Source organism: Oncorhynchus gorbuscha, linkage group LG23, assembly GCF_021184085.1.
Source record: "Oncorhynchus gorbuscha isolate QuinsamMale2020 ecotype Even-year linkage group LG23, OgorEven_v1.0, whole genome shotgun sequence".
Taxonomy (NCBI): domain Eukaryota; kingdom Metazoa; phylum Chordata; class Actinopteri; order Salmoniformes; family Salmonidae; genus Oncorhynchus; species Oncorhynchus gorbuscha.
The window spans coordinates 37353254-37361287 of record NC_060195.1 but is presented as its reverse complement, the minus strand read 5'-3'; positions in this window follow the sequence as shown (position 1 = coordinate 37361287).

Here is an 8034-nt window from a genome sequence, read left to right as displayed (position 1 = left end):
AGCACTCAGGATAGGTTCAGTGAATACACAGCACTCAGGTTAGGTTCAGTGAATACACAGCACTCAGGATAGGTTCAGTGAATACACAGCACTCAGGTTAGGTTCAGTGGATACACAGCACACTTCTAGAGTTCCAGTGAATACACAGCACTCAGGTTCAGTTCAGTGAATTCACAGCACTCAGGTTAGGTTCAGTGAATTCACAGCACTTAGCTTAGGTTCAGTGAATACACAGCACGCTTCTAGAGTTCCAGTGAATACACAGCACTCAGGTTCAGTTCAGTGAATTCACAGCACTTAGCTTAGGTTCAGTGAATACACAGCACACTTCTAGAGTTCCAGTGAATACACAGCACTCAGGTTAGGTTCAGTGAATACACAGCACTTAGGTTAGGTTCAGTGAATACACAGCACACTTCTAGAGTTCCAGTGAATACACAGCACTCAGGTTAAAGTTCAGTGAATACACAGCACTCAGGATAGGTTCAGTGAATACACAGCACTCAGGTTAGGTTCAGTGAATACACAGCACTCAGGATAGGTTCAGTGAATACACAGCACTCAGGTTAGGTTCAGTGGATACACAGCACACTTCTAGAGTTCCAGTGAATACACAGCACTCAGGTTAAAGTTCAGTGAATACACAGCACTCAGGTTAGGTTCAGTGAATACACAGCACACTTCTAGAGTTCCAGTGAATACACAGCACTCAGGATAGGTTCAGTGAATACACAGCACTCAGGATAGGTTCAGTGAATACACAGCACTCAGGTTAGGTTCAGTGAATACACAGCACTCAGGATAGGTTCAGTGAATACACAGCACTCAGGATAGGTTCAGTGAATACACAGCACTCAGGTTAGGTTCAGTGAATACACAGCACTCAGGATAGGTTCAGTGAATACACAGCACTCAGGTTAGGTTCAGTGAATACACAGCACTCAGGATAGGTTCAGTGAATACACAGCAAACTAGCACAACAAACGTGAGGAAGCGTCACAAAAGTTGTAAAGTTAATCTCAATATGTACAACTATTAAATACTAAAGCTCTAGGCAAATATAAAACGTAGCCTTCCGCTTTAAGAGTACACAGCACAAAATGCATTCCAAACACAATGTGTTGGCCACCATGTTGCCACACCACACAACAAACAATACTCTTTACCTTAAAATCGCTTAACAATGAGAAACAACTCAAATTCCCCCTTCCGGGAGCACAGCAAGATGGAAGCAGCAGCTGGTGTAATGTTAGATTTGATCTGTAAAGGATCTGTCAAAGTTTCTCTGTTCTGGAGAGGAAGTCACTAATTCAGTGCTTAACTATTTATTTTCATTTTTAAAAAGTCACCCCTTTTTTTCTCCCCAATTTCATGGTATCCAATTGGTAGTAGTTACAGTCTTGTCTCATCACTGCAACTCCCGTATGGACTCAGGAGAGGCAAAGGTCGAGAGCCATGCGTCCCCCGAAACACAACCCAACCAAGCCACACTGCGCATCCAAACCAGAAGCCAGCCGCACCAATGGGTCGGAGGAAACACCATACACCTGGCGACCATGTCAGCGTGCACTGCGCCCGGCCCACCACAGGAGTCGCTAGTGCACAATGAGACAAGGATATGCCTGCAGGCCAAACCCTCCCTAACCCGGACGACGCTGGGCCAATTGACCACCGCCCCATTGGTCTCCCAGTTGCGGCCGGCTGCGACAGAGCCTGGACTCGAACCCAGAATCTCTAACGGCACAGCTAGCACTGCGATGCAGTGCCATAGACCACTGCGCCACTCGGGAGGCCAGTGCTTAACTATTTCAATCAATCAATCAATCAATCAATCAATCAATCAAATGTATTTATAAAGCACTTTTTTCATCAGCCGATGTCACAAAGTGCTTATACAGAAACCCAGTCTAAAACCTCAAACAGCAAGCAACGCAGATGTAGATGGCATTTGTATGTAGGCCTCGATATCTCTCTGTCTCTTCCTATGTCTCTGTCTCTTCCTATGTCTCTGTCTCTTCCTATGTCTCTGTCTCTTCCTATGTCTCTGTATGAAGTTGGCCTGTTCCCATAAATACCACACACATTAGTACGACTCATAAATGAAACCGAGTGACGTCTACATGCCTTCCCATTAACTGAGTGGCTGGGAGGGATCAATGGGTTATCTAATGGGTTACCTAATGGGTTATCTAATGGGTTTTCCAAAACACATACTCCAAATATTTGAATCAGTAATTGCAGTTTGTGCATTAGCTTACAGTAAGCTTACAGCCTTCCGTTTGAAATCTGAACCTATTAAAAATTACATATAAAATAGATCTGCATTTGATTCGTTAATTCAGTTTTCTCATTTCTATTTATTTAGAGAAAAAAAGGACAGGGTACCCACACACTCACACACATGCACGCACACAAACACACACACACAAACACACACACACACACACTTTACGGTCTTGAGCCTAGAGATGAGCAGTAAGCGTGACGGCGGAGATGAGAAGAGGCATAAAGACCAGAGGCCCTTAGTCCACTGCATCTCCAACCAACCAATGAGCATCACAGGCCATTTCACTCTGCTCAGAGATCAATACTCCACAGCTGTAGGTTCACAAACACACAAACACTCACTCAGGCACACACACTCTTATTGCATTGTATTGGGTTCTATCCATTTTATTCAGTGCACAAAGTTCTCTTACCTTGACACCAAAATGTCCCGTCTTGAACCCTGTAGAACACGTGTCAAACTCATTCCACGGAGGGCCGAGTGCCTGCAGCTTTTCGCTGCTCCCTTCTTACTTGACTGATGAATTAAGGTCACTAATTAGTAAAGAACACCCCTCACCTGGTGGTCTGTCTCAATTGAAAGGAACAACCAAAAAGCAGCAGATACTAGGCCCTCCATGGAATGAGTTTGACACCCCTGCTGTAAAGAGTAACTCACAGCCACAACGACGGGCCCCAATGACCCTCGTTGAACTCCTCCTCCTCTACTAGACATGGTTGGATCATTTATATCCGCCATTCCGGCTCTCGAGACGATATTTATGAAGTACATTACTGCATTACTGCATGTGTAACTGCTGAGCGGCTGGGGCCAACAGGCATCGATCTACCTCTGCCTTCCTGCCATCTCCCATCACGGTGAGGCTTGGGGAGAGAGGGAGAGAGGGATCACTCCATGGCCTCAAACACAAATACATTTTTATTGCTGGTAAGGCGTGTTCTGTACAATCCTACAGCACTGACCAAATATACATAGGGTGCACTTTGACTTTTTAACAGATTGAACATCTACTACTGCCAACTAGTGGTCACATCAGCCATGACATCGTCCCGGAGGTGAGACTGGGGGACGGAGAGGATACACAACACACCACGAGAGAAGGAGGGGAGAGAGGGTAAGTGCCATGAAGAGAAGGGCAAAGACAGGCTGGAGGAGTGTTGGGAGAGAAAAGGGTGAGTGAGCGAGACAGATATGATAGAACGACAGAGAGGCAACAGAGAAAGAGAGAAAGAGAAAAGGGGAGGAGCGAGGGAAGAGGAGGAGGGTTGTGTGTGAAAGAGAGGAAAAAAGCAGTATAATTAGCAGCGATGGCTTTTATCAGGTAACTCTGGCTTGAACAGCCAGGGATTTGCATTGTTTTCTGGTGGGCAACAGGCAGGCCGCATAACAGCATGGCTCAGCATTATAGGCATTATAACTGGGGAATAAACACTGGTCTCTGATCTGCATGTGAGTGACAGGCTGGCTGGTTGGGCTGTGGGGTGGCAGTGGAGGCCAAGGGGGTGGGAGAGAGTACTTTGTACTTCCTCATTTTGCCATCGTTTGGTCGAGTATGCTTTTATTTGCCATGCGTCCTTGTTGAAAGTACGCAATATCACACCTGATTTACGCCTTTCATCTCAATGTATTCTGTTGATGTGTCTGTCGGTGTTTGCATTTCCAGGTCAGCTTGTTTAGACGATTTCTTTCATTACGATGTCGGGCCTTTGGTGGCTTTCATTTGTAAGTTGTGTTGCGTCTTTTGAGTGTGATTAGAGCGGACCCTAGCTGGATCCCAGCAGCACTAGGCTGTAGATATTATTCATGTGCTAACATTACTAGGCAGCACTAGGCTGTAGATAGTTACAACGCTCCAGAGATGGAGGGATATTTTTGGAGAGAAGCAGCCTGGAAGCGTATCGCTGGGCAACTCCATTTTTCCCCCCGGTTATCGCCTTATTTAAGAAGGAATCCAAATTTAGCCAATACTGGCCTTGGATGTAAGGAGGGACAGGAAACGTGTGTGTGTGTGTGTGTGTGTGTGTGTGTGTGTGTGTGTGTGTGTGTGTGTGTGTGTGTGTGTGTGTGTGTGTGTGTGTGTGTGTGTGTGTGTGTGTGTGTGTGTGTGTGTGTGTGTGTGTGTGTGTGTGTGTGTGTGTGTGATTGTAGGTGTAACGGAAATAGAAGATAATACCCATTACAAGATTATAGGAAGAGTATGAATATTTCAGCTGCAGGGGAATTCTATTCCCTTTGTCTTCTCCCAATCGTCTTCCGCTAACCTCACCCCATCTTCTGCTTTTTAATCTCTTCCCTTCTTCTTTCTATCCTTTGTTTTGCGCCACTCTTCCGTCTCTTTGCTGTCCACTCACTGTGTATAATAAAGTAATGAGTCTTGAGGTTCCCAGTGTACTTCTAGAGAATAAACATGGAGACTACACTGAGTGTACAAAACATTAGGAACACCTTCCTAATATTACATGTTGACTCCGATGCTTCCCACAGTTGTGTCATGTTGGCTTTATGTCCTTAGGGTGGTGGACAAGTCTTGATACACATTGGAACCTGTTGAGAGTGAAAAACCCAGCAGTGTTGCAGTCCTTGACACAAACCGGTGCGCCTGGCACCTACTACCATACCCCGTTCAAAGGCACTTAAATATTTTGTGCACTCTGTGTATCTTCCTGTGTAGGACAGGGATTTCTATTTCCATTTTTCATTTCGTCGTCGGATGAAGAGGAATCGGACCAAAGCGCAGCGTGGTAAGTGTTAATGACCTTTTATTTAAACTGAACACTAGACAAAAATAACAACGTGAATAACCGAACCCGAAACTGTCCTGTCAGGTGCAAAACACTAAACAGAAAACAACTACCCACAAAAACCATGTCGGAAAAAGCTACCTAAGTATGGTTCCCAATCAGAGACAACGATAGACAGCTGTCCCTGATTGAGAACCATACCCGGCCAAAACAAAGAAATACAAAAACATAGAAAAAGGAACATAGAATGCCCACCCAAATCACACCCTGATCAAACCAAAATAGAGACATAAAAAGCTCTCTAAGGTCAGGGCGTGACAGAGTGCCGATGTGTATATTTGTGTGGACAGTTGTCAGTGAGGCTCCTTGCTCGCAATGCCTTTGCCCTTTTCCCTCTCTATCCATCTCTGCCCACCCTCGCACCCTTGCCCTCGGGGTCTTTCTGCTGCATCTGAGCTGTCTAAGGTGACGCCTGTTATTTGTTTTTCAATAGTGGAGTGTGGGCCCGGCTGTGTGTGCAGAGGGAGAGGGAGAGTGTGTGTTTTCTCGGTTTCGCCGTATGAAAATAGAAGCATTCGGATGTCACCTCGCGTAGTATACTGATACCAGCTGCTCCACACGGACCCACACTGAACCACACGGATGCGCACGGACCCACACGGACCCACACTGAATATACATTGTACAGTTAGAAAAAAAGTTCTAAGTTCTAACCATATATGGTTCTTTGGTTTTTCTCCCATTGGGGAACCCTTTTTGGTGCCAGGTAGAACCCTTTGGAGAGGGCTCTATCTAGAATCATCCATGTAAGGTTCTTCATAGAACCCTCTTTATATGGTTCACCTAGAAACTTCCATAAAAGTGAGGTGTAAAGTTAAGTGTAATTCAAATCCAGACAGAGTCAGGATTTCCAACCAGTGGATTTTTTTTATCGTCCACAATCTGCATTCAGAATGACTTCCAGGGTAGGGAAGTGGTCATTGGTTGGACTCAGTATTCAAATTGGAACAACTGTCTCAGTAATGGGTCTAATAAGTAACAGGTGCATTTCCTAACAGATTCGTTTAGTTAAAAACATATTGTTATGTATCTTTGTGTAGCATGAAATCTATCAACCAATCAATGTACATGTAAAAAAACATTAAAACAACAATTCTGAAAATAATTCTGCAATAGAGCATGCTGGAAATATTACATAAGGTTCTATGTAGAACCCCTCTTGCATTTCAAAGAAACCCTTCTTGCCTTCCAAGGAATAATCCAAGAACTTGTCACGGCTGATGAAAGGAGCGGACCAAGGTGCAGCGTGGTCAGCGTACATGTTCTTTAATTAAGAAAAAGACGTTGAACAAAACAATACACACTACAAAACAAAACAAAATCCTGAAGCTTAAGGCCATAAGTGCCATAAAAAAAAGTCAACTTCCTACAAACACAGGTGGGAAAAAGGGTACCTAAGTATGGTTCCCAATCAGAGACAACGATAGACAGCTGTCCCTGATTGAGAACCATACCCGGCCAAAACATAGAGAGAGAAAATCGTAGAAACACAAAACATAGAAATGCCCACCCCAACTCACGCCCTGACCAAACCAAAATAGAGACGTAAAAAGGATCTCCAAGGTCAGGGCGTGACAGAACTCTTTCTTCCAAAAGCGGTTCTTAGGATGTTAAAGCTTCTACGTAGAACCATTTGCCTTACAAAGAATCATTGTCTTCCAAAATCGGTTCTTCAGATCAAAACAGTTCTTGGTAGAACCATTTCCCTCCGCAAACAACCCTTTTGGAACCCTTTCTTCTAAGAGTGTAGGTATCATAAGTGCTCACACCCTCTATATTTGTTCACGTTGTTGCGTCACAAAGTAGGATTGAAATTAATTTGATTGTGTTTTTTTGTGTCATTGATCTACAGAAAATGTTCTATAATGTCAAAGTTACATTTGATTTTATTAATGAAAAAGAAAACACTAATATACGCCGAGTGTACACAACATTATGAACAGCTGCTATTTCCATGACATAGACTGACCAGGTGAATCCAGGCGGAAGCTAGGATCCCTTATTGATGTCACTTGTTAAATCCACTTCAATCAGTGTAGATGAAGGGGAGGAGACATTTTTAATGAAGGATTCGTAAACCTTGAGACATGGATTGTGTTTATGAGCCATTCAGAGGGTGAAGGGGCAAGACAAAACATTCAAGTGCATTTGAACAGGGTATGGTAGTAGGTGCAAGGCGCACCAGTTTGTGTCAAGAACTGCAAAGCTGCTGGGTTTTTCAGGCTCAACATTTTCCTGTGTATATCAAGAATAGTCCACCAACCAAAGGACATCCAGCCAACTTGACACAACTGTGGGAAGTGACATCCCCAAGCAGGTTCCTTCCTGTCCTGCAGCTCATTTCAGAAGGAAGACTGCATCTTTCATGTATCTGCTTGGTTAAATACATCATCCACAGCCTAATTATTAACTTGGCCATGCTTAAAGGAATATTGAATGTCTGATTGGTTATTGTTACCCATCTACCAATCACTGTCCTGCTTTATTAGGCTTTCGAAAAGCTCCTTCGTCTTGAATCTGTGCTCAAAATGCAGTACTTGACTGAGGGACCTTACCGATATTGTCCATACGGGGGGACAGAGGAAGGGTTAGTTATTCAGAAATCACGTCAGCCCCTATTACTTTACACAGAGTGAGTCCATGTAACTTATTATGTGATTTGTTAAGCAACATTTTATTCCTGAACTCATTTAGACCCAAACAAAAAGGGTGAATACTTCATAAACAACTACTGTATATTTTAGTTAGAACATTTGTATTAATTTGCTCAAATTTGTAGAATTTCTTTCCCACTTTGACATTATAGAGTATTTTGTGTAGATCTCAATGACTAAAAATCACAACTAAATCCATTTCGATCCCACTTTGTCACAACAAAAAATTTGGGGGGTTGAATACTGATGATATTGGAAACCCACTATACATCCTCTATGGAAGGTCTCAGTC